We start from the raw sequence: 27,365 nt of genomic DNA on the forward strand, positions 1-27,365 counted from the left end.
GGCGTTAGTCGCCAGAATAGCTCAGTGGGCGTTAGTCGCCAGGGTAGCTAAGAGGGCGTTAGTCGCCAGGGTAGCTAAGAGGGTGTTTGTCACCCGAATAGCTCAGTGGGCGTTAGTCGCCAGAATAGCTCAGTGGGCGTTAGTCGCCTGAGATACTAAGTGGGTGTTAGTCACCCGAGATACTAAGTGGGTGTTTGTCACCTGTGAACGAGTTTGGTAAAATAAAGAGTGTGTTACCCGTGAAGTCGTCTCCCGCTGAGTTACTACATTACAACTGGCGTCAGAAGTAAACCTGTCTTCAAGAAGTATGGACACGAGGAAGACTACCCGTACCCACGAGCGAGGTCGGGACGACGACGGCGTACCGGGGACACCAACCTCGGGAGGAGAGGACGAGGAGTTGCCGCCGATGCAGCACTTCGCGGTGATGGCCGACGCTCCGCTCGCCACGGACACCAGCCTCCAAGACGCACACTCCCGGTTGGCGGAGTTGCTACTCGCCGCCGCCGCTGTCTTGGCGGACATCTCCGTTCCGGCGAGCGGAAAAAACGGCTGCGGGGTTGGTGGAGAAAGCGACGTTGGAGGGATCCCGCCAAAAGGCGCTTCGCGCCAAAAGTCTGGAAGTTGCCGCCGTTTTTGAGGGGCCGCCATCGATTGGCGGGAAACACGGGCACCACGTGGCCGGAGACCTCCGCTCAGCGCAGCCCACGTCATCAGCGCGCGCCGGAGCTCTCCATTTTGCGCCTGACAACCGAGCCGACATTTTACACAACTACAGCGGAGCGCGGGAAAATCTCTCCGACGTTGACGACGATCGGGTCCTCCAGCAAAGATTGCCCGCGCTGTCGGCGTTCAAGGCGGATGGGGGCGACTGGGGAGCCTTCCAACGAAGGTTCCTCGCTCATCAGGAGATGTCGGGGTGGTCCGACACCACTGCCCTGCGTGCGTTGCCAGCGATGCTCGACGACGACGCGCTTGCAGCCTTCACATCTGCTGCAAGGTCGTCCCGCTCTACGCTCCAGGCCGCACTACACCTGATGGCGAAGGTGTTTGGACCGCCCTCCACGTGTCGCCACCAGTTCTACGATCGGCGGAAGGTGGCTGGAGAAACGACGCTCGCCTATCGCACGGCACTGCTCGCCTTGGCGGACGCAGCTTTTCCCCGCATGGATAAGGAGGGGAAGGACGCCATGGTGACGGAGCAGCTGCTGGTGTTGGCCCACGAGTTGGGAGTCCCCATCAATGTGGCGGACGAGATGGATATCTGCTCCCTGGCGATCGCCACGAGCATTCACGCGTACGAGGTCCTCAAACGCAAGCCGGGGGTCGTCTGCAAAGGGGCGGGGAACGCGGCACTGGCCGCCACGATCGCCGAACCTCAGCCAGCTGGGGATCAGGAGCAGGCCTTCGCTACATCGCGTCCGGGGGAGTGGAGAACGGGAGGTCGTTCGCCCACACGTTCATCCCGCAAGCTGGAGCAACCGAAACCTACGACGTCCCTCGTCGTCTGCTACAACTGCGGCCTTCGGGGTCACGTCGCAGCCGGGTGCCGGGCCCCGCGTCAGCGCGCCACAGGACCACGTCGGGACGACGACCAGGCCCACAAGTCATCCCAACAAAACCCGGCAAGTCGCGGCACCTCACACGTTCGGTCCACAAACACGGCACGTTCGGGTCGCCGCTTGGCGGTGGGGGGTTCGCGGCTGGGTGCCGGGGGTTCACTTCGGCGAGGGGGGTCCGTACACGGCCCGCAAGCAGTCGAGTGGTCCGAATTGGCCACCACATAGCTACAGGGGACGCGGCCCCTATTCGTCAGAATCCCTTCCGGCTCAGCCCAGCCGAGAAGGAGCATGTGCAATCGGCGGTTAATGATATGTTGGCGGCCGATATCATTTCGCCCTCTTCTAGTCCGTGGGGTGCTCCTATTGTCCTAGTAAAAAAACAGGACGGGTCCTTGCGGTTTTGTGTCGATTTCCGCCGCTTAAACAAAATCTCGATGGCGGATGCGTATCCGCTCCCCAGGATGGATGAGTCGCTGGATGCCTTGGCGGGAGCACAGTTTTTTTCCACACTCGATCTGCTTTCCGGATTTTGGCAATTGCCACTCGATGACGAGTCTAAACCTAAAACCGCTTTCCGGACACCTGGTGGCCTATTTGAATTCAACCGTTTGCCCATGGGCTTACATTCCGCTCCCGCCACGTTCCAGAGACTCATGGAATTGGTTTTGTCGGGCCTCCAATGGGATACCTGTTTGATTTATCTCGACGATATCATCGTCTTCAGTCGGACTTTTGAGGAGCACCTCCAGCGACTGAGAGCGGTGTTCCTCAGAATGCGTTCCGCTAAGCTTAAATTTAAACCGGCTAAATGTTTTCTGCTTCGGGAATCGGTCAGGTATTTGGGCCATATCGTGAGTCGTTCAGGGATCTCGACGGACCCTGCTAAGACGCACTGCGTCAGCTCATGGCCAACGCCAACCTCGGTCACGGAGGTTCGCAGTTTCATTGGTTTCGCCTCCTATTACCGTCGTTTTGTCAAGCAGTTTGCCACCATAGCCAGGCCCCTGCACGCTTTGACGGCTAAGGGTGTGCGGTTTCACTGGGGGGCGGAAGAGGAGGCTGCGTTCTGCTCCCTTCGTGACGCCTTGGTGCAGGCTCCCCCCTTGTGTTACCCCGATTTCACACAACCGTTTTTGCTTGACACAGATGCCAGCAACACGGGTATCGGGGGGGTGCTCTCACAGGTGGTCGGGGGGGTTGAACGGGTGGTCGCCTCTGCTAGTAGAGTTCTTTCCCCCGCCGAACAACGCTATTGCGTAACTCGTCGTGAATTGTTAGCGATTGTGTTTTTTACACAGCAATTCAGGCCGTATCTTTACGGCCGTCATTTTACGGTCCGTACGGACCATGCGGCTCTACAATACGCTATGCGCGTGGCACAGCCATCGGGCCAATTGTCCCGATGGTTGGAGGTCCTTCAGGACTACCAATTCACGACGATTTACCGCAAGGGATTGCGACACTCAAATGCCGACGCCTTGTCGCGGTTGCCACCGTGCACGGACTGCACGTGTTTGTTGGGATCGGCGCGGTGCAAACCCCCGGTCGCCGGCACCCCGGGAGTTGCGCTCGCCGCCACTGACACCCCGGGAGTCGACGCCCCCACGGGGAGGGATTCGCTGTTGTCGTTGCCCCTCATTGAGTGGGGCCGTCTCCAAATGTCCGACGGCTCCCTAATTACGCTACGTCGAAAAGTTGGCGCTCCCGAGGTAGGGGATGCGCGGGTCGGTTCCTGGGTGTGCAGACAGGGCCTTTTGATGAAGTGGGACAACATGTCCCGGCGTCACGTGCTCGTTGTGCCTGTTGCTATGCGGGGTAGGGTCGTTCTGGCAGCTCATGAACGGCTCATGCATCTGGGTTTTCACAAAACGCTCGCCCTAATCCAGCGAGACTATTATTGGCCGGGGATGGGTAACGACGTGGCGAATATTCTTAAGGGATGCGTAGGGTGCGCCAAAAGGAAACCGCCACCATTGGCAGCTAATCCACCGCTGCAATCCATTCAAGTTTCGCGCATAAACGAATTGGTTGCGTTGGACATCTTGGGGCCCTTTCCTGCTACACCAAGGGGAAATAGATTCCTGCTGGTTGGCGTAGAATACTTCACCCGATGGCCCATGGCATGGCCACTCGCCAACCAGTCGGCTGCAGAGGTGGCGGACGCCTTCGTCCAGGGCTATGTTTTGGACAAGGGCGCCCCAGAACGCTTGCTGACGGATCAAGGAAAGAATTTTTCGAGCGTTTTGTTGCGCGAGGTGTGCGACCTGTTGGGTACAAAGAAAGTGCGTACTTCCCCCTACCACCCGCAGACTGACGGGATGGTTGAGCGTCTGAACAGGACGATTACGTCCATGTTGTGCCAACAGGTCTGCGACGATCAGGTTGATTGGGACTTACAGGTGCCGGGGGTACTCGCGGCCTATCGAATGGCCCCTCATGCGGCGACGGGGTTTTCCCCATTTTTTCTTATGTATGGGCGGGAGGCCGATCCGGCCATGGACGTCCAACTGGGCAGACCACATCAAATTTAATATCGCCAAATTGACTGAAGCGCGGGAGGCGGCGAGGTTGAATTCACGGTCGCGGCAAATTGCGAACGAGAGATTGCATGGGCGGAGGGTGCATACGCATGATTGGAAACCAGGCGATAAGGCCTGGCTGCATTGTCCACATGCACCGTTGGCTACGTCCCCCAAGTTGTTGAGACCTTGGAGGGGACCGGTGGAAATTGTGCGGGTTGCACGACCCCAGAGTATACAGATTAAATGGGAAAAACGCCGTTGGTACGTGCACCCCTCCCGACTGAAGCCCTATGCGGCACCGTGTGACCCCGTTCTGTGCCGTAACGACCGGGCGTGTGATGTGACCGTCGACTCGGGGAGGGAGGTGTCGCAGGCTGATCCTCACGTGTCTCCACCTGACCCACCCCCAGGTGCCTCGGGCTTGACGGCTGCTGACCGTCGGGAGCCTGAACCCCGCGGCACGCACGGGTCCTCGATGCCTGGCCGATGTCTTCCTGAACCGCCGGCACCACCGGACGTTCAACCGCGTCTGGCGCCGTACGACGGACCGGCAAGGCGGACTCGGGCTAGGGCACAACAATTTTCATGAAGACGTTTTTTCTCAACACCGAGCTCGCCCGGTGTTCCCCTCTGCCGGGGTAATGTCCCGTTGTAGGGACGCTCGGAAAGGAAGGGACGCTGCACGAGTCGAAAAAGAAAAAAAAAATTTCCATTTATTTTTCTTTCTGCATACACATTGCTATTGTCACTCGCCGGTTTGTATATATTGTTCTATTGTCGCGGTGGCATTGGTTGATGGTTGCGGATGGTAGTGTTCGCGTCGTGTTGTGTTGTTACGTTAGTTGTTCTTGTTGTTGTGTTGTGTTACGGGGCACACAGGGGGGTTTGTATATTTTTATAGCAGCCGGGTCGGCTGCGAGCTATGTGGTAGGGGGTGATGTAGTGGTGGTGTTGACGTGCGCCGACTGTGACAGTGATGGATCACGGGGCGGCGCGGGGTGCGGGGTTGGGCACGCGTTGTGGGCGTGGTGTGGACGCGCGCGCCAGGAGTGACAGATGACGGGGCGGCGCGGCGTGGGTGGTGAGGCACGCTGAGATGTGGGAAAACAGGATCGTAGCCAGCGCCCAGTGATTGGTCGAATAAGATGGGTGCTCGCAGCGACGTCCGCAGGTGGGGTATAAAGGGGGACGCGCGAGAGCACTCGGGGAGAGTTACCCAGTTGAAGACCAGAAGACGGAGCTGAAGACCTAGTGCCCCGAGACCCCTAGTCCCGCCGTCCTTGTGGGGACCGGGGCCCTGTGTGGCTCGGAGGCGAGACTGTGGGACCCGGGGTCCGACGCCCACGTGGGTCGGGCTGGGGACCCACAGTCAAGACGGACACCCCGGGCAGGGAGTGTCCCGAATAGCTCAGTGGGCGTTAGTCGCCAGGGTAGCTAAGAGGGCGTTAGTCGCCAGGGTAGCTAAGAGGGTGTTTGTCACCCGAATAGCTCAGTGGGCGTTAGTCGCCAGAATAGCTCAGTGGGCGTTAGTCGCCAGGGTAGCTAAGAGGGCGTTAGTCGCCAGGGTAGATAAGAGGGTGTTTGTCACCCGAATAGCTCAGTGGGCGTTAGTCGCCAGAATAGCTCAGTGGGCGTTAGTCGCCAGGGTAGCTAAGAGGGCGTTAGTCGCCAGGGTAGCTAAGAGGGTGTTTGTCACCCGAATAGCTCAGTGGGCGTTAGTCGCCAGAATAGCTCAGTGGGCGTTAGTCGCCTGAGATACTAAGTGGGTGTTTGTCACCTGTGAACGAGTTTGGTAAAATAAAGAGTGTGTTACCCGTGAAGTCGTCTCCCGCCGAGTTACTACATTACACATACGTAAAGAAGCCATTAAATACATGACAATTATAACACATAACTTTATATCATCAGTTTCTCTCATTACTTAATCTCACCACTTTTTCTAATCACTTTATCTCCCATCACTTTATCTCTCATCACGTTCTCTCATCAATTTATATTTTCACTTTTTCTCTGATCACTTTCTCTTTTGATGCAGTCGTGAGTTCCAGATCAGATTAATGTGTAATTAATGACTTCCACGACGACTCTGGACTAGTGTCTTTTATTTAACAGAATGTCTGCACAGCTCCGCTCTCTCTTTCCGGATGGCTTCTCTCTCTACTGCCGTGACGCGCGCTCTCCGTTTTCCACCGTCACGGCGTGTCTCTCCACGCTCGCCGCTGGCTTGCGGCGCGCTGGGAGGAGAGAAGGCTTCGCTGGCAGAGCCTGCCACGTGGCCGGTGGCAGGTACCGTATTTTCCCGCATATAACCCGTGGGGTATACCACTTTTTACAAACAAAACAAGACCCTGCGGGGTATATGGAGGTGCGGGCTATCCCAGAAATATTGAACACGTGTGACGTCATAACTCGTTAATTTTTTTCATGGTAGGACTATCCACTACGCAACACTTACCTTTGACTAAAGCACTGCTGAATAAACCACTCTAAAATTGCACATGTTACCACGTTTTAAATTATTCGAATTGTTTGTACAATGAAACGACTGTTTCAAGAGGGTGCACTTTGTTTACCGTAATACTTTCAGTGGCTGTAGGGGGGTGCGGAAGTTTCAGCTGAGGCTAAGGATTGCACAATGTGAAGGGCCTTAACAAGCGTCTACCAGACGCGGAATCATAATTTCTGAGTCCCTTAGGCCGCTGCTATTGGCTGAGCACTATACAGTTGCAACCATGAGCTTTGTTTCAAACTTCCAATGGCTTTGTTGCCAGGTGGCAATGGTGTTACCGTAGTGCCGCGATTGCGCAGTGCGCAATCTACCAATGCTAAAAATGTACAGGGGTAACTACCGGTCCAGTAGCTGTAATATGATGAGGTCGAATGCTGGTAAGCCTAACAATACGCTTACTTATCTACCAGTTATGTTACTTATTTATTGGATATTTTCTTTGTGCACGTTATGATTTTAATGCAGTGACGACGTTAAAGATATGAATGCATGCGGGGTATATGGAGGTGCGGGTTATCTGAAATTTGTTTTACACAACGCTATTTTTGCGGGATATATGCATATGCGGGCTATATGCGGAAAAATACGGTAGCTAATCTCCACCTATGACCACGCCCCCTTGTGGAACCCTCTAGATGGTTCCCTTATATTCCCCGTAGCTTCGCCCGTTACCTTTGGCCGAGATTGAATCCCTACTCCAGATTGGATACTGGTTACCCAGCAGTGGCCGTGCAGATGTCCCCGCCCGGGTGGCGCTCTCTCATTACAAATGGATAGCAAGTTCGTGAATAAGGATTGCACACTATATAAGCTTTAACCAAGGCAGAAGCCTTTATGATAATATGGAAGCAATATACAGTATATCATACAAATATGCATTATTACAATGTTGCATCATATAAACATTGCAAACACGTTATAAGTATATAATAATAATAATAGGTTATACCCTTTTCTGGCAGTTGAACAGGTGTTAAGATGTTCAAACCAAATAGAAACCTTTTGCAAGGAATCAAGTTCGCATTACCCACACGTACTTGTGGTGAACATGGAAACAAACATGCTCTGATAATTAAATATGCATCGTCTTTGAAACTGATTGGCCTACACCAGAGACAGCCATCTGTAGGGCTTAGTCTCACCAGTATCAGACCAGAGAATGCCAAAAGGCTGCACTATCAGAGCATTTCGAGCTCGGGGTAAGCAGCTACAAAATCAGACTTTTTTGACTATCAAAGCATGAGAAAATAAGAATATAAGCTATCATTGTGAACATTGCTCAGCTAGGTAACAGTGACCTGTTATCTATTCCATTTTAAACCTCAGAATTTATTTTTCTCGGCAATTTGAAGCTCCAGTGGCTTCCTAATATCGGATGGAAAAGCATTCAAGATGGCCGCAGAATGGTGTTTGCCTCCTCCACTTACATGGTAAACTGGATGGACAGGTGTTTAGGAAGTCATTATGTGTACTTATACTATGTGGCCAGGCAAAATGTCCACCACAATAAACCAATGAGAGGATTTTAGTGTAGGGTAAGTCCTCGCTTAACGCGGGGTGTTCAGACTGCTAAATCTGGAGGGACAAACCGGAGGGCCCAAATACAAACACGCGACCACGAGGAGAGAGTGCGAGACGCAAACTCTAAATATACAGCAGGCATCGTCAGGCAAGCTAGTTAACATCTCGCCACCGCGGCACCCCTCACGGTGTGGTGTGCGTACTATATCGTGATATCGCCAAAGTATATCGTTACATTATGTGAAAAATGTTAAACGTGGATTTAAACTAGGACTACATAGCAGGCGTGACCAAAAATATTTCCAAAATCCTAAACAAACACGAACCAGGTCCGATTCAGTACAGTACACAAAATTCGTGATCTGATCCCATCTGTAAAGGATGTCATTCCTGACTTACAGTACCCTGGGGTCTACAAACTGAGTTGCACCTGTGGTGATTGTTTTATCGGGGAAACGAAACGACATATTTCTGACCGTATTCGCGAGCACAAGTCAGATTTAAAACACGGTAGGACGAATTCTTCAGCCGTAGCTGACCACTGTTATAACACTGCGGGTTCTCATGACATTGTCTTCTCCGATACCAAGGTACTCTGCAAGCCTGGATACTACCAAAGATTTGTCCATGAAGCCATCCAGATACACAAACATAGACATAACTTGAACCGAGAGGATGTATTCAAATTGAGCAATCATTGGAAGGATGTGATTAACCAAGTTAAACTTTAGCTGCTTTATAGTTTTACAGTCATATCCATATTTCCATTATTTTTCTCCCAGCTTTATACACTCCCATCACTCAGAAATTTGACGTACAGTGTTTTAATAGTGCCCCAATACTCACCCCTCCCCCCCCCCCCCCATAAAATTATGCCCAGGAGCCTCGAAAGTATCCGCATCCCGGTCCGCCCTGGCTGCTTCACATTTCTCTTACATTTACCCTTATCTGTTAATCAGCTAATCCCCCCCCCCCAACTCCTTGGCTCCTCCCCCTTCGCTTACCCCATATAATTGCGTGTCTCTAAACAGCTCTCGTTATTCACTACAGTGATTTTGCTGTGGCGTGTTCCACCTGAAGATGAAGGCTTGTGTTGCTTCCGAAACGTCGTGATTTAATTTAGTTGTATTCATTTATTTTATTTTATAACTACGTGACTTTACCGAAAAAAAACAAAGAGTATGAATCCTTGCAGTCACGAAAGCTTCAAATCTAAAATTGAAGAGAGTGCTTTAGCTTCATAAGATCCCATATATAGATTCTCAACAGGATACAGAAGAACACATTGCTGCTAATTTTTTAAATAAAAATGAAACCTCCCTATTTGGAAATGTGTTGTGTTAACAGTGTTCAGTCAGTTGTGTGATGACTTAAACATTTGTCAACCAAACCATCGAGTATCATAATCGCACTGTAATGAGTTTGTTATTTTTGTCCCTAATTAGTCTTTTTTTAAAGCCCATTTTGAGCACAAAACATTTGTGCAACATTCAAATAAGTGTAATAAAGCTCGTTGAGACGACTTCTGGAATCCGTCTTTTATTCAACTTATATTACAGTTACTTCACGCTGCTGATAGGCAGCGTGAGAGAGACAGATAGAGAGAGAGACACACTGCCACGTGGCAACTCGGAGCCCCGCTCCCACGTGGCCCCCTTCCTCCGTTCGTTCCTGTTCTGACCACGTGTCGTTCGTCTCCATCTCTATTTAATACCGGGTCACGTGGTACGTTTCCGCCAATCCTCGTTAGCCTGCATGGAATCTTCCAAGCTCCCTCGTCAGCTCCCGGGACCACGCCCCTGACTCATCTCCCCATTGGCTATGGCCAAAGCCAGCAGAACCAATCCTTATAGCTGTCACCTTTCAATCACGTCAGGGCCATGCCCCCAGGCTTCCCCCCATTGGCTGTAAACCAGGACCGGCAGAGCCAATCACCATGACGAGTTGTGATACGTCAGTGAGCCAGAAATATCCTCATTACATCACCCCCCCCCCCCCCCCCCCGGTGTAAAAAGTCAGCCGTCTCGGCTGGGAAAAGGGTGACAAGCCGAATCCAATTTAGATAAATAATAGGGTGTCTGAAACGAATTAACAAGGTAAGGGGGGTAGTAGGCGTCTACGCGCCGATGAATTCAAAACATTAAACAACAGACATACATTAGGGCGCCCCTGTAGCGCAGTAACAACAGGGTAACAGACCGCAAGGCAATCATTACTAACGAAACGGAAGAGATTTCGACCGCGTACGCGACGCAGGACCCTCTTCGTTTTTCGTGCATGGTCGCCTTGCCGCCCGATCTGCAGGAGGTGGTTGCCGTGGAGAAGAAGAAGAAGAATGTTCGGTTTCGGTCGTATCTGGGATAGGTCCCGTTGGAGGAGGGACGGCCGGGGTGTCGTCCCTCAAAATCTGTTCATCTGCAGGGGGTACAACACAGCCCCACTGGGGATCAACGGGCGAGGTAAGTGGCACATTCGGCACGCCAGACCCCGGCAGGTCAACAAGTGGAGATGATTGGCCAGCACGCGGGTCAACGTAGGGTTTACATACCAACGACGTTGGCCATACTGGATGCGAACACTGGGGGTTCCGAATGTCCACCAGCCTCACAGGCCCCCGCCAAGGCCTGTGCAGTTTAGGGGACGTTCCCACTGGCACCTGAGGGCAATGGAGCCATGCCAGATCGCCCACCGACCAGGGCATGTCAGTTCGCGATCGACGCGCATACCTCTCATTTCTTGCCTGCGTACGGGCCGTCGCACATCTGGCGGCCGCTCGCGCCTCTGTAACCCGTTTTAGCGAGTCCCATACGTGATCAGGCAAGGAAGGGGATGGTTGTTTACCCACCGTACCCAGTTGCACATCAATCGGGAGTACATTCTCACGGCCATACATCAGGAAAAATGGCGAATATCCTGTGGACGCATGCGGAACCATGCGGTATGCCGCCAGGACGCCCGGTATGTGCCGGTCCCAATTGGTTTGTTTTTCACTTACCGTGAGACAAAGCATGGTCGAAAGGGTGCGGTTAAACCGTTTCACCATGCCATCCGTTTGCGGATGGTAAGGGGAAGTGCGGATTTTCTTTGTGCCCAGCGCAGTGCATACATCCTTGAGCAATTTGGAGGAGAAGTTACGTCCCTGATCCGTGAGCAGCCCTTTGGGTGCTCCTTTATCCATGACGTAACCATTCAAGAAAGCCTCGGTGATGGACGCAGCCGTTTGGTCAGGCAGAGGCCAGGCCATAGGCCATCGAGAAAAATATTCGACCCCGACCAAAAGGTATTTGTTTCCCCTAGCCGATGGAGGGAACGCGCCCAGGATGTCCAGAGCAACTAGTTCATTGATACGGGATACCTCAATCGAATGTAGTGGCGGAACATAATGTTGCCGAGGCGGTTTCCTCTTCGCACAATCATGCCATGACCGGACAAAGTCAGTGACATCCGCCGTCATGCCGGGCCAAAATAAATCCTGCTGCATCGCGGCCAACGTTTTCTGCACGCCGAGGTGCATCAATTTGTCAGCGTGCAGAGTGCGGAGCAGGTCGTGGCGAAGGGATGTCGGCACAACCAGGCGTGAACGGTCAGACAATCCATCAGTACACATCAATAGTCCCGCCTGGCCCCGAAACATCTGCCATTTCCATCCCGCCAAATGAGATCTCGGTTTCCCGATCAGTTTCCGCAGCGGAGCCAGAGAGGCATCGGCCTCCTGCTCGCGTAGCCATACCGAGTGCGGCAACCGCAGTGTATCGTCGGCGCCAATGGGTACATCCTGGCCTTCATCGTTCAACATTGCCCCCATAACCGGACAAGGCGAGGTAGGCAGTGCTGCACAGTGGTGCGTACCCGTCAGACAGGCGCAGGGAGGAGTGGGTGGCAACCTGGAGAGAGCGTCCGCGTTGGCATGGCGAGTACCCTTGCGGTACGTGATATCGAAGGGAAATTCCTGTAACGATTCCAACCACCGAGCCAATTGCCCCGATGGTTAGTCCAATTTCAACGAATATTGCAAGGCCGCGTGGTCAGTGCGCACGGGGAATTTCCTTCCATACAGGTACGGCCGGTACTGGCGAACAAAATATACGATTGCTAACAGTTCCCGTCGCGTCACGCAATATCGCGTTTCGGCAGGGGACAGAACCCTGCTGCCGTATGCCACCACTCGCTCGACTCCGTCTTTCCGTTGTGACAAAACGGCTCCTATGCCGATATCGCTAGCATCCGTATCAAGGATGAACGGCTGGGAAAAGTCTGGGTAGTCGAGCGTCGGCGCCGTGGCGAGGTGATCCCGAAGAAATTGAAAAGAGCGTTCCTTTTCCGTGCCCCTTTATAATCTCTGATTTTTCCCCGTCAGAACATGCAGTGGCTTAGCCAGTGTCGCGAAGTTCTTAACAAAACGACGATAGTAGGATGCAAACCCAATAAACCGCCGTACGTCGCCCACTGAAGTGGGCGTGGGCCATTCTCGGACACACTCCGTTTTCTGAGGGTCCGTGGACATACCGTCCGAACTGACGATGTGACCCAAGTATCGGATGGACCGTTGCAAAAGGTGGCATTTCTTTGGTTTAAATTTTAGGTCAGCCGAGCACATCCTCTGAAAGACAGTCTCCAGGCGTTGGAGGTGTTCCTCGAACGTGCGGCTGAATACGATGATATCGTCCAAATATATGAGGCATGTTTCCCACTGCAACCCCGCCAGCACCAGTTCCATCAGGCGTTGGAACGTCGCCGGTGCCGCATTCAAGCCCATAGGTAAACGGTTAAACTCAGAGGCCTTGTGGCGTGCGAAACGCCGTTTTTGGTTTTGACGCGTCATCGAGGGGAAGCTGCCAAAACCCAGACGACAGGTCGAGGGTGGAGAAAAAATTTGCCCCTGACAAAGCGTCCAATGAGTCGTCCATCCGTGGCAAGGGGTATGCGTCTGCCACGGATATCTTATTCAATCGGCGGAAATCTACACAAAACCTCGTCCCACCATCTTTTTTCTTAACCAGCACCACCGGCGCGCCCCAAGGACTGTTGGACGGCGAAATAATATCAGCCGCCAACATATCGTGCGACAAGAGCGAGGTATGGCCGAGATCCAAATCGTTTTTACTGAAAACGTTAGCGTACTCTAACAACAATGAATGCAAAGCGCTCCTTTGCGTGGTCGACAAAGACGTATTTTCCCCGCATAAATCCGCGATCCATCGATCCTGTGAACGATCGTATCGAGGTCCATCAGCGGCTATTTTAGTGGGTGGTTTACCCTCAAAGCTGGTGAAATCGGTCGTGGCGTGAGCCAATACCGATCCAGCCGGAACGACGACCCGGTTCGGGCCCCCATTCAACACTTGTATGAACGGGGCCTGACCCGGCCGAACGATAGTTTGAGCCCCTACCAGGGAAAAAGATTTAGCCACCGAATTCGACGGGGATAACAGCATACCCGTCGCACCGTCCGCAGCATCCAAAGGCTTTCAGTAATGCAGCGGAATAAGCATTTGCGAGCCCGACGGCACCTCTACCGTGGCAACAACAATCGCGTTAACTGCGTTATCCGGGGGCGAACAGCCCAGCAGGGAAGGCAGGAACGACATCCTATGGCCCCCTGGCATTTCTAAGCAACCTTGGTCGACAAGTATCTTAACTAGCATGCGGCGCAAGAAATCGGTGCCTAATAGGCATGGGACGGCCAGTGAGCGAGAAATCAACACTGGTCCCTCCGCGGTAATATTCCCGATAGCAATGCGCACATCAACTTGCCCGAAAATACCCATGCTACCCCCATTAGCCGCAACACATGCGTCATTAACCGGTCGGATCCGTGATGTGGGAATAGACAGGAGATGAAAAATGACATCGGAAATGATGGTGGCAGACACGCCTGTGTCCACCAAAATACGGACATCGATCCCATCGATGGTACCTCGTACCGTCGATGAGCCCGACGCGGCAGCTACCACCCTACGGGCCAATTTTTTCCATTGTGTCGTAGAGTGCGGCATCGACACAGGTGTACAACAATTTCCGTCCTGAGCGCAAACATGTGTGCGAGTGGATGGGTGATGTGACAAGACCTGCCGGGTGTCCGATTTGTGCCGACTCGCCCGAGGGTGTCGTGGATCCGCGTCCGGTGGAGGAGATGGAAGCCGACCCAATGGGAGCTAAAAAGGCAGAGGTCGGCAGCGGCAATCCCGGGCGAAATGGCCCCGTCGGCCACACTTGAAGCACGTGGCCGTCGTCGCTCGGCGGTCGCTTGTCCCGGGCCCTGCACGTGGTCGACCCGTATCATCACGCTGGTCGCGCAGCCGGCGTCTCAGGGCCCAGCGAGGAACAGCAGCCATCACCTCGTCGTCGCCGGAGTCATCGGAGCAGTGGACGACCCGCCGTGGAGACCACCCCAACGGTGGACCGTCTATTTGGGGATTCCCCGTCCATGCCGCCATTTGATCCCAGCGCTTCAGATTGAGCTTAGTGTCCAAGCAGCGCGCCGCCCATCGCGACGTGAGCGGTTCGTGGCCGCATACCGGCAACGAGATGTTCAGTTCCTGGGATAGCTCAAGCATTCGGGAAAGGATGAGAGGATCCAGGAGATCAGCCGACGAGTCGGGGTAGGCGGCCATGGCCAAAGCTAACAGCGACCCCCGGTAGGCCAAGGGCGATTCCTCTGATCCTCGACGACGTGACATACATTTTCTGGTAGCCCTCTCTCCCCCTACCCGAGTTACGCAAATGACCGCAGGTCCTGAATGCAGGAGGGGGCTGCGCATTGGAAGCGACCCTTTAAAGGGGTTCGGCATCGACACGCCTATAATACCTCTTATGTCAATCTTAATTTTAGAACTTTTGTGCGGCACGGCTGCTCGGACGCGGGCGCGTCGGCGGCCGTCTATGTTTTAATACACACTCAAATTACCAACACCACACCGACGCTGCAGCCCTGCGCTCGCTCTCTCACGCACGCCGTCTCCTCCCCATGCAGTTGCACCGCACACAAATCGCAGACACCACGCCGAGGTTCTACCCACACACACAGAAATCACACTGCACCGATACTCTGTACTAAGTTTATTAACGGCGCAAATACACACTACCTGGAGGGGGAATATTTTGCGAGAAGAACTTAGTCTAACTCTGCCTACGAACCCAGTCAATCAAACATCCTACCACATACACTCACAGCGCACGGACGCTGTGAGAGTCTCGTAGCAGCACTCGCTGGCATCACACGGATAATGCGTGCGGCTTGAGGAGGCAGGATGGCCGGGAGTGGGTCTTGACGGCCCGGAGGTTGAAGACAACTGACTTAAAATCGTCCTGGGCTACTCTTTTTATTCTCTAAACTTCAAAGGCCCAGGGTGGCATTGTACCGCGCAGCCACACGTTCGCTTACCTGCGTATGGATTCCAGAGTATGAATTCCTGCAGTCACGAAAGCTTCAAATCGTTCTTGAACCACCTCTACGGGGAGGGTTTTCACACATCTGTTGGAGCTTTTAACAGACTACGAGACAAGAAGGCTCACATGATCGAGTTTCTCACCTTTCTGAAGAGATGCCGTGACAACAAGGTAATACCGACCACATTTACACTCACATCTGCTTCTGTCACTTCTCCTAACGCCTAACGGATTTTATTCAGAGCTAGCCTTTATCTAATCTCAGAGAGGATAAGACTACTCCGTCTTGAACTTGATAATTTAGACAAATGTCTCCTACAATCACACTTAACATCAACAGAAAAAATGTCCGCATTTGATTGGAACCTTGTAGATAACATGCCTGCTTCTTCTGCCGCAACAATGTCCACCAAATGTAAGGTTAACCTTAATGCTAAATTCAATAACTTTGTGCCAGGAGATTGGCCGACCCTCCCAGGACAAATCACATTGCGGCACCCCTAAATTGGCTTAAAATTGTATGGGCACACAAAGGTTCACAGGGCCAGCCACAATGAGTCACGCACGACATGGGGAGAGGGAGGGTTGGGGTGAAATATTAAGTGAGCAGAGCAGATGATGAGGGCATGGGGATTCCAGCACCACCTACCAAGTGTAATAAAATACTCCGTCAGGCACTGCTGGTCTCCGTCTGTCTTTTATTCAGGTTCTTCTCCGCACCCCACTGGCCACTTCCACGGACCAGCGTCGTCTCGCGCGCCCCGCACGCTCCTCTCGCGTGCCCCGCACGCTCCTCTCGCGTGCCCCGCACGCTCCTCTCGCGTGCCACGCACGCTCCTCTCGCGTGCCCCGCACACTCCTCCGTCAGCTCCTTCTCCCGCTCTGCACACCGCTGGCCGACGGTGTGCCGAAGCCCCATCAGCCACGTGGCTGATGGCGCGGCGCCCACCCAACGTGGTCCCGCTTCTTCACTCCATCAACTGGCCCCAATCTCTTCCGGGCTCCCGTCTATAACCTCTCTCCCACGTGACCCTGACTCCTCCCTTCCGGATCGTCAGATCCGGCCTTCCCATACTGCCCTGCTGGCTCCACCTCCATTCACCTCGCTTCCCATTGGAGCCGAGGTGAACGGCGGCCCCTCTCACACGCCCCCCATACCGGGCTCCGCCCCCAATACCCCGGGTCGTGTGATTGGGCCAGAGTCCAGCAGCAACCCCATTTACCCTCGCATTACATGAAAAATCCAGCCGTCCCGGCTGCAATAGGATAAAATAATGCGAGCGACTGCATCACAATCAGGAATCACCCCAGACACAACGGAAAGTACAACGACAAACACAATTAACGAAAGGGAAGGGATCAGGATCCAGTACGGAACACCGGCCCGTCCTCCGTGCAACAAGCAAGAAGAATTAAGGAATGGAAAGCAATACACAACAACGGTAACCGACACGCAAGAACGGCCGACGCGCATAAACCAGGAATGCGGTGTCTTAGAGCGTGTCCGTGTTGCTGGTCCATCCGCCTGGTTCAAGTCCAACTTCAGAGAGCAACTGGTAGAGCAGGAGTGACGAACAGGCGCTCCACTCCCCCTTCAAGTCCACATCCGGTTAGCACAACCAGTAACACCCAGTGTGGCAGGCGCCGAAGATCTGTGACTAGAAGGAGAACCCAACCCCCTGAGGCACAGCACAACGAAACGCACATCCGCATGTCGTACACGACAGCCACCTGGCACAGGGTAGTGGAGATGATCTAAATCCGCCCCACGTAAGGATAACCGCAATAAATACCCAAAAATCTACGCGATGGATGCCCCAGTATTTACATTTTATATAAAAAATATTATTTACACGTGACAACAAATATTTTCCTGCTCTTGCCCATCAGCAGTCCTCCCTTGAGGACCAGCACAGACATCTCACGTACACAGCATCTACCCACTGTCACGCTCAACACAGCCCCCAGCCGCACACCCTCGCGTGGAGAGAGCCACGTGGCCCAGGTGGTGGTCGTGGTGGTGGCCCAGGTGGTGGCCCAGGTGGTGGCCCAGGTGGTAGTGGTGGCCCAGGTGGTGGCCCAGGTGGTGGTGGTGGTGGCCCAGGTGGTGGTGGTGGCCGTGGTGGTGGTGGCCCAGGTGGTGGCCCAGGTGGTTGTGGTGGCCCAGGTGGTGGTGGCCCAGGTGGTGGTGGCCCAGGTGGTGGTGGTGGCCCAGGTGGTGGCCCAGGTGGTGGAGGTGGTGGCCCAGGTGGTGGTGGTGGCCCAGGTGGTGGTGGCCCAGGTGGTGGTGGTGGTGGCCCAGGTGGTGGTGGTGGTGGTGGCCCAGGTGATGGTGGTGGTGGTGACCCATGTGGTGCCCAGGTGGTGGTGGTGGTGGCCCAGGTGGTGGCCCAGGTGGTGGTGGTTGTGGCCCAGGTGGTAGCCCAGGTGGTGGTGTGGGCCAGGTGGTGGTGGTGGCCTAAGTGGTGGCCCAGGTGGTGTTGGTGGGGGTGGTGGCCAAGGTGGTGGCCCAGGTGGTGGTGGTGGCCCGGTGGTGGCCGAGGTGGTGGTAGTGGTGGTGGCCCAGGTGGTGGCCCAGGTGGTGGTGGTGGTGGCCCAGGTGGTGGTGGTGGTGGCCCAGGTGGTGGTAGTGGCCCAGATGGTGGTAGTGGTGATGGTGGCCCAGGTGGTGGTGGTCCAGGTGGTGGCCCAGGTGAAGGTGGTGATGGCCCAGGTGGTGGCCCAGGTGGTGGCCCAGGTGGTGGTTGTGGCCCAGGTGTTGGTGGTGGCACAGGTGGTGGCCCAGGTGGTCGGTGGTGGTGGCCAAGGTGGTGGTGGTGGCCCAGGTGGTGGTGGTGGTGGCCCAGGTGGTGGCCCGGGTGGTGGCCCAGGTGGTGGTGGTGGCCCAGGTGGTGGTGGTGGTGGCCCAGGTGGTGGCCCAGGTGGTGGTGGTGGTGATGGCCCATGTGGTGGCCCAGGTGGTGGTGGTGGTCCAGGTAGTGGCCCAGGTGGTGGTGGTGGCCCAGGTGGTGGTGGCCCAGGTGTTGGCCCAGGTGGTGGTGGTGGTGGCACAGGTGGTGGTGGTGGTGGCCCAGGTGGTGGTGGTGGGGTAGGTAGTAGCCTAGGTGGTGGTGGTGGCCCAGGTGGTGGTGGCCCAGGTAGTGGCCCAGGTGGTGGTGGTGGTGGTGGCCGTGGTGGTGGCCCAGGTGGTGGTGGTGGTGGCCTAGGTGGTGGTCCAGGTGGTGGTGGTGGTGGCCCAGGTGGTGGCCCAGGTGGTGGTGGTGGCCCAGGTGGTGGTGGTGGTGGCCCAGGTGGTGGTGGTGGTGGCCCAGGTGGTGGCCCAGGTGGTGGTGGTGGTGGCCCAGGTAGTGACGGTGGTGGTCCAGGTGGTGGCCCAGGTGGTGGTGGTGGTTGCCCATGTGGTGGCCCAGGTGGTGGTGGCCCAGGTGGTGGCCCAGGTGGTGGTGGCCCAGGTGGTGGCCCAGGTGGTTGTGGCCCAGGTGGTGGCCCAGGTGGTGGCCCAGGTGGTGGCCCACGTGGTTGTGGCCCATGTGGTGGCCCAGGTGGTGGTGGTCCAGGTGGTGGCCCAGGTGGTGGTGGTCCAGGTGGTGGCCCAGGTGATGGTGGCCCAGGTGGTGGCCCAGGTGGTGGCCCAGGTGGTGGCCCAGGTGGTGGCCCAGGTGGTGGTGGTGGCCCAGGTGGTGGTGGTGGTGGCCCAGGTGGTAGCCCAGATGATGGCCCAGGTGGTGGTGTTGGTGGTGGTGGCCCAGGTGGTGATGGTGGTGGCCCAGGTGGTGGCCCAGGTGGTGGTGGCCCAGGTTGTGGTAGTGGTGGTCGTGGTGGCCCAGGTGGTGGTGGTGGCCCAGGTGGTGGCCCAGGTGGTGGCCCAGGTGGTGGTGGCCCAGGTAGTAACGGTGGTGGCCCAGGTGGTGGCCCAGGTGGTGGTGGTTGTGGCCCATGTGGTGGCCCAGGTGGTGGCCCAGGTGGTGGTGGCCCAGGTGGTGGCCCAGGTGGTGGCCCAGGTGGTTGTGGCCCAGGTGGTGGCCCCGGTGGTGGCCCAGGTGGTTGTGGCCCAGGTGGTGGCCCAGGTGGTGGTGGTCCAGGTGGTGGCCCAGGTGGTGGTGGTCCAGGTGGTGGCCCAGGTGATGGTGGCCCAGGTGGTAGTGGTGGCCCAGGTGGTGGCCCAGGTGGTGGTGGTCCAGGTGGTGGCCCAGGTGGTGGTGGTGGCCGTGGTGGTGGTGGCCCAGGTGGTGGCCCAGGTGGTTGTGGTGGCCCAGGTGGTGGTGGCCCAGGTGGTTGTGGCCCAGGTGGTGGCCCAGGTGGTGGTGGTCCAGGTGGTGGCCCAGGTGGTGGTGGTCCAGGTGGTGGCCCAGGTGATGGTGGCCCAGGTGGTGGCCCAGGTGGTGGTGGTGGCCCAGGTGGTGGTGGTGGTGGCCCAGGTGGTAGCCCAGATGATGGCCCAGGTGGTGGTGTTGGTGGTGGTGGCCCAGGTGGTGATGGTGGTGGCCCAGGTGGTGGTGGCCCAGGTGGTGGTGGCCCAGGTTGTGGTAGTGGTGGTCGTGGTGGCCCAGGTGGTGGTGGTGGCCCAGGTGGTGGCCCAGGTGGTGGTGGCCCAGGTAGTAACGGTGGTGGCCCAGGTGGTGGCCCAGGTGGTGGTGGTGGTTGCCCAGGTGGTGGGGGTGGTTGCCCAGGTGGTGGCCCAGGTGGTGGTGGCCCAGGTGGTGGCCTAGGTGGTGGTGGTGGCCCAGGTGGTGGTGGCCCAGGTGGTGGCCCAGGTGGTGGTGGTAGCCCAGGTGGTGGCCCAGGTGGTGGCCCAGGTGGTGGTGGTGGCCCAGGTGGTCGGTGGTGGTGGTGGACCAGTTGGTGGCCCAGGTAGTGGTTGTTGTGGCCCAGGTGGTGGTGGCCCAGGTGGTTGCCCAGGCGGCGGTGGTGGTGGTGGCCCAGGTGGTGGTTGTGGTGGCCCAGGTGGTGGCCCAGGTGGTGGTGGTGGGGTAGGTAGTAGCCCAGGTGGTGGTGGTGGCCCAGGTGGTGGTGGCCCAGGTGGTGGCCCAGGTGGTGGTGGTGGTGGCCCAGGTGGTAGCCCAGGTGGTGGTGGTGGTGGTCCAGGTGGTGGTGGTGGTGGTGGTGGCCCAGGTAGTGACGGTGGTGGCCCAGATGGTGGTGGTGGTGGCCCATGTGGTGGCCCAGGTGGTGGTGGCCCTGGTGGTGGCCCAGGTGGTGGTGGCCCAGGTGGTGGCCCAGGTGGTGGTGGTGGCCCAGGTGGTGGTGGCCCAGGTGGTGGCCCAGGTGGTGGTGGTCCAGGTGGTGGCCCAGGTGATGGTGGCCCAGGTGGTGGCCCAGATGGTGGCCCAGGTGGTGGTGGTGGCCCAGGTGGTGGTGGTGGTGGCCCAGGTGGTAGCCCATATGGTGGCCCAGGTGGTGGTGTTGGTGGTGGTGGCCCAGGTGGTGATGGTGGTGGCCCAGGTGGTGGTGGCCCAGGTGGTGGTGGCCCAGGTTGTGGAAGTGGTGGTCGTGGTGGCCCAGGTGGTGGTGGTGGCCCAGGTGGTGGCCCAGGTGGTGGCCCAGGTGGTGGTGGTGGCCCAGGTGATGGCCCAGGTGGTGGTGGCCCAGGTGGTGGCCCAGGCGTTGGTGGTGGTGGCCCAGATGGTGGGCCAGGTGGTGGTGGTGGTGGTTGTGGCCCAGGTGTTGGTGGTGGCCCAGGTGGTGGCCCAGGTGGTTGGTGGTGGTGGTGGTCCAGGTATTGGCCCAGGTGGTGGTTGTGGTGGCCAAGGTGGTGGTGGTGGCCCAGGTGGTGGGACAGGTGTTGGTGGTGGTGGTGGCCCAGGTGGTGGTTGTGGTGGCCCAGGTGGTGGCCCGGGTGGTTGCCCAGGTGGTGGTGTTGGCCCAGGTGGTGGCCCAGGTGGTGGTGGTGGTGGCCCAGGTGGTGGCCCAGGTGGTGGTGGTGGTGATGGCCCATGTGGTGGTGATGGCCCATGTGGTGGCCCAGGTGGTGGCCCAGGTGGTGGCGGTGGCCCAGGTGGTGGCCCAGGTGGTGGTGGTGGTGGCCCAAATGGTTACCCAGGTGGTGGTGGTGGTGGCCCAGGTGGTGGTGGTGGCCCAGTTGGTGGCCCAGGTGGTGGTGGTGGTGTGCCAGGTAGTCGCCCAGGTGGTGGTGGTGGTGGTGGTGGTGGCCCAGGTGGTGGTCCAGGTGGTGGTGGTTGTGGTGGCTCAGGTGGTGGTGGTGGGGTAGGTAGTAGCCTAGGTGGTGGTGGTGGCCAAGGTGGTGGTGGCCCAGGTGGTGGCCCAGGTGGTGGTGGTGGTGGCCCAGGTGGTAGCCCAGGTGGTGGTGGTGGTGGCCCAGGTGGTGGTGGCCTAGGTGGTGGTCCAGGTGGTGGTGGTGGTGGCCCAGGTGGTGGCCCAGGTGGTGGTGGTGGCCCAGGTGGTAGCCCAGGTGGTGGTGGTGGTGGCCCAGGTGGTGGTGGTGGTGGCCCAGGTGGTGGCCCAGGTGGTGGTGGTGGTGGCCCAGGTAGTGACGGTGGTGGTCCAGGTGGTGGCCCAGGTGGTGGTGGTGGTGGCCCATGTGGTGGCCCAGGTGGTGGTGGCCCAGGTGGTGGCCCAGGTGGTGGTGGCCCAGGTGGTGGCCCAGGTGGTGGCCCAGGTGGTGGCCCAGGTGGTTGTGGCCCAGGTGGTGGCCCAGGTGGTGGTGGTCCAGGTGGTGGCCCAGGTGATGGTGGCCCAGGTGGTGGCCCAGGTGGTGGCCCAGGTGGTGGTGGTGGCCCAGGTGGTGGTGGTGGTGGCCCAGGTGGTAGCCCAGATGATGGCCCAGGTGGTGGTGTTGGTGGTGGTGGCCCAGGTGGTGATGGTGGTGGCCCAGGTGGTGGCCCAGGTGGTGGTGGCCCAGGTGGTGGTGGCCCAAGTTGTGGTAGTGGTGGTCGTGGTGGCCCAGGTGGTGGTGGTGGCCCAGGTGGTGGCCCAGGTGGTGGTGGCCCAGGTAGTAACGGTGGTGGCCCAGGTGGTGGCCCAGGTGGTGGGGGTGGTTGCCCAGGTGGTGGCCCAGGTGGTGGTGGCCCAGGTGGTGGCCTAGGTGGTGGTGGTGGCCCAGGTGGTGGTGGCCCAGGTGGTGGCCCAGGTGGTGGTGGTAGCCCAGGTGGTGGCCCAGGTGGTGGCCCAGGTGGTGGCCCAGGTGGTGGCCCAGGTGGTGGCCCAGGTGGTGGCCCAGGTGGTGGCCCAGGTGGTGGCCCAGGTGGTGGCCCAGGTGGTGGCCCAGGTGGTGGTGGTGGCCCAGGTGGTCGGTGGTGGTGGTGGACCAGTTTGTGGCCCAGGTAGTGGTTGTGGTGGCCCAGGTGGTGGTCGCCCAGGTGGTGGCCCAGGCGGCGGTGGTGGTGGCCCAGGTGGTGGTAGTGGTGGCCCAGGTGGTGGCCCAGGTGGTGGTGGTGGGGTAGGTAGTAGCCCAGGTGGTGGTGGTGGCCCAGGTGGTGGTGGCCCAGGTGGTGGTGGCCCAGGTGGTGGCCCAGGTGGTGGTGGTGGTGGCCCAGGTGGTAGCCCAGGTGGTGGTGGTGGTGGTCCAGGTGGTGGTGGTGGTGGCCCAGGTGGTGGTGGTGGCCCAGGTGGTGGCCCAGGTGGTGGTGGTGGTGGCCCAGGTAGTGACGGTGGTGGCCCAGGTGGTGGTGGTGGTGGCCCATGTGGTGGCCCAGGTGGTGGTGGCCCAGGTGGTGGCCCAGGTGGTGGTGGCCCAGGTGGTGGCCCAGGTGGTGGTGGTGGCCCAGGTGGTGGTGGCCCACGTGGTGGCCCAGGTGGTGGTGGTCCAGGTGGTGGCCCAGGTGATGGTGGCCCAGGTGGTGGCCCAGATGGTGGCCCAGGTGGTGGTGGTGGCCCAGGTGGTGGTGGTGGTGGCCCAGGTGGTAGCCCATATGGTGGCCCAGGTGGTGGTGTTGGTGGTGGTGGCCCAGGTGGTGATGGTGGTGGCCCAGGTGGTGGCCCAGGTGGTGGTGGCCCAGGTGGTGGTGGCCCAGGTTGTGGTAGTGGTGGTCGTGGTGGCCCAGGTGGTGGTGGTGGCCCAGGTGATGGCCCAGGTGGTGGTGGCCCAGGTGGTGGCCCAGGCGTTGGTGGTGGTGGCCCAGATGGTGGGCCAGGTGGTGGTGGTGGTGGTTGTGGCCCAGGTGTTGGTGGTGGCCCAGGTGGTGGCCCAGGTGGTTGGTGGTGGTGGTCCAGGTATTGGCCCAGGTGGTGGTTGTGGTGGCCAAGGTGGTGGTGGTGGCCCAGGTGGTGGGACAGGTGGTGGTGGTGGCCCAGGTGGTGGTGGCCCAGGTGGTGGCCCGGGTGGTGGCCAAGGTGGTGGTGGTGACCCAGGTGGTGGCTCAGGTGGTGGTGGTGGTGGCCCAGGTGGTGGCCCAGGTGGTGGTGGTGGTGATGGCCCATGTGGTGGTGATGGCCCATGTGGTGGCCCAGGTGGTGGCCCAGGTGGTGGCGGTGGCCCAGGTGGTGGCCCAGGTGGTGGTGGTGGTGGCCCAAATGGTAGCCCAGGTGGTGGTGGTGGTGGCCCAGGTGGTGGTGGTGGTGGCCCAGTTGGTGGCCCAGGTGGTGGTGGTGGTGGCCCAGGTAGTCGCCCAGGTGGTGGCCCAGGTGGTGGTGGTTGTGGTGGCCCAGGTGGTGGTGGTGGTGGCCCAGGTGGTGGTGGTAGTATTGGCCCAGGGTAGTGACGGTGGTGGCCCAGGTGGTGGCCCAGGTGGTGGCCCAGGTGGTGGTGGTCCAGGTGGTGGCCCAGGTGATGGTGGCCCAGGTGGTGGCCCAGATGGTGGCCCAGGTGGTGGTGGTGGCCCAGGTGTTGGTGGTGGTGGCCCAGGTGGTAGCCCAGAAGGTGCCCCAGGTGGTGGTGTTGGTGGTGGTGGCCCAGGTGGTGATGGTGGTGGCCCAGGTGGTGGCCCAGGTGGTGGTGGCCCAGGTGGTGGTGGCCCAGGTGGTGGTGGCCCAGGTTGTGGTAGTGGTGGTCGTGGTGGCCCAGGTGGTGGTGGTGGCCCAGGTGGTGGCCCAGGTGGTGGTGGTGGCCCAGGTGATAGCCCAGGTGGTGGTGGCCCAGGTGGTGGCCCAGGCGTTGGTGGTGGTGGTGGCCCAAATGGTGGGCCAGGTGGTGGTGGTTGTGGCCCAGGTGTTGGTGGTGGCCCAGGTGGTGGCCCAGGTGGTTGGTGGTGGTGGTGGTCCAGGTATTGGCCCAGGTGGTGGTTGTGGTGGCCAAGGTGGTGGTGGTGGCCCAGGTGGTGGCCCAGGTGGTGGTGGTGGTGGTGGCCCAGGTGGTGGTGGTGGTGGCCCAGGTGGTGGCCTGGGTGGTGGCCCAGGTGGTGGTGGTGGCCCAGGTGGTGGCCCAGGTGGTGGTGGTGGTGGCCCAGGTGGTGGCCCAGGTGGTGGTGGTGGTGATGGCCCATGTGGTGGTGATGGCCCATGTGGTGGCCCAGGTGGTGGCCCAGGTGGTGGCGGTGGCCCAGGTGGTTGCCCAGGTGGTGGTGGTGGTGGCCCAAGTGGTAGCCCAGGTGGTGGTGGTGGTGGCCCAGGTGGTGGCCCTGGTGGTGGTGGTGGTGGTAGTGATGGCCCATGTGGTGCCCAGGTGGTGGCCCAGGTGGTGGTGGTGGCACAGGTGGTGGTGGCCCAGGTGGTGGCCCAGGTGGTGGTGGTGGTGGCCCAGGTGGTAGCCCAGGTGGTGGTGGTGGCCCAGGTGGTGGTGGTGGTGGCCTAGGTTGTGATCCAGGTGGTGGTGGTGGTGGTGGGCCAGGTGGTGGCCCAGGTTGTGGCCCAGGTGGTGGTGGTGGCCCAGGTGGTAGCCCAGGTGGTGGTGGTGGTGGCCCAGGTGGTGGTGGTGGTGGCCCAGGTGGTGGCCCAGGTGGTGGTGGTGATGGCCCAGGTAGTGACGGTGGTGGCCCAGGTGGTGGCCCAGGTGGTGGCCCAGGTGGTGGTGGTGGCCCATGTGGTGGCCCAGGTGGTGGTGGCCCAGGTGGTGGCCCAGGTGATGGCCCATGTGGTGGCCCAGGTGGTGGCCCAGGTGGTGGTGGTGGCCCAGGTGGTGGTGGCCCAGGTGGTGGCCCAGGTGGTGGTGGCCCAGGTGGTGGCCCAGGTGATGGTGGTGGTGGCCCAGGTGGTGGCCCAGGTGGTGGCCCAGTTGGTGGTGGTGGCCCAGGTGGTGGTGGTGGCCCAGGTGGTAGCCCAGGTGGTAGCCCAGATGGTGGCCCAGGTGGTGGTGTTGGTGGTGGTGGCCCAGGTGGTGATGGTGGTGGCCCAGGTGGTGGCCCAGGTGGTGGTGGCCCAAGTGGTGGTGGCCCAGGGTGGTGGTGGTGGTGGTCCAGGTGGTGGCCTAGGCGTTGGTGGTGGTGGCCCAGGTGGTGGCCCAGGTGGTGGTGGTGGTGGTTGTGGCCCAGGTGTTGGCGGTGGCCCAGGTGATGGCCCAGGTGGTGGTGGTGGTGGTCCAGGTGGTGGCCCAGGTGGTCGGTGGTGGTGGTGGTCCAGGTATTGGCCCAGGTGGTGGTTGTGGTGGCCAAGGTGGTGGTGGTGGCCCAGGTGGTGGTGGTGGTGGCCCAGGTGGTGGCCCGGGTGGTGGCCCAGGTGGTGGTGGTGGCCCAGGTGGTGGCCCAGGTGGTGGTGGTGGTGGCCCAGGTGGTGGCCCAGGTGGTGGTGGTGGTGATGGCCCATATGGTGGCCCAGGTGGTGGTGGTGGTCCATGTAGTGGCTCAGGTGGTGGTGGTGGCCCAGGTGGTGGTGGCCCAGGTGTTGGCCCAGGTGGTGGTGGTGGTGGGCCAGGTGGTAGGCCAGGTGGTGGTGGCCCAGGTGGTGGTGGTGGTGGCCTAGGTGGTGGTCCAGTTGGTGGTGGTGGTGGCCCAGGCGGTGGCCCAGGTGGTGGTGGTGGCCCAGGTGGTGGTGGCCCAGGTAGTGACAGTGGTGGCCCAGGTGGTGGCCCAGGTGGTGGTGGTGGTTGCCCAGGTGGTGGCCCAGGTGGTGGTGGTGGTGGCCCAGGTGGTGGCCCAGGTGGTGGTGGCCCAGGTGGTGGCCCAGGTGGTGGTGGTGGCCCAGGTGGTGGTGGCCCAGGTGGTGGCCCAGGTGGTGGTGGTAGCCCAGGTGGTGGCCCAGGTGGTGGCCCAGGTGGTGGCCCAGGTGGTCGGTTTTGGTGGTGGACCAGTTGGTGGCCCAGATAGTGGTTGTGGTGGCCCAGGTGGTGGTGGCCCAGGTGGTGGCCCAGGCGGCGGTGGTGGTGGTGGCCCAGGTGGTGGTGGTGGTGGCCCAGGTGGTGGCCCAGGTGGTGGTGGTGGGGTAGGTAGTAGCCCAGGTGGTGGTGGTGGCCCAGGTGGTGGTGGTGGTGGTGGCCCAGGTGGTGGCCCAGGTGGTGGTGGTGGCCCAGGTGGTAGCCCAGGTGGTGGTGGTGGTCCAGGTGGTGGCCCAGGTGGTGGCCCAGGTGGTGGCCCAGGTGGTGGTGGTGGTGGACCAGGTAGTGACGGTGGTGGCCCAGGTGGTGGCCCAGGTGGTGGTGGTGGTGGCCCATGTGGTGGCCCAGGTGGTGGTGGCCCAGGTGGTGGCCCAGGTGGTGGTGGTGGCCCAGGTGGTGGCCCAGGTGGTGGTGGTGGCCCAGGTGGTAACCCAGATGGTGGCCCAGGTGGTGGCCCAGGTGGTGGTGGCCCAGGTTGTGGTAGTGGTGGTCGTGGTGGCCCAGGTGGTGGTGGTGGCCCAGGTGGTGGCCCAGGTGGTGGCCCAGGTGGTGGTGGCCCAGGTAGTGACGGTGGTGGCCCAGGTGGTGGCCCAGGTGGTGGTGGTGGTTGCCCAGGTGGTTGCCCAGGTGGTGGTGGCCCAGGTGGTGGCCCAGGTGGTGGTGGCCCAGGTGGTGGTGGTGGCCCAGGTGGTGGCCCAGGTGGTGGTGGTGGTGGCCCAGGT

This window comes from Lampetra planeri, chromosome 61 (assembly GCF_965212315.1).
Source record: "Lampetra planeri chromosome 61, kcLamPlan1.2.h2, whole genome shotgun sequence".
NCBI lineage: Eukaryota > Metazoa > Chordata > Hyperoartia > Petromyzontiformes > Petromyzontidae > Lampetra > Lampetra planeri.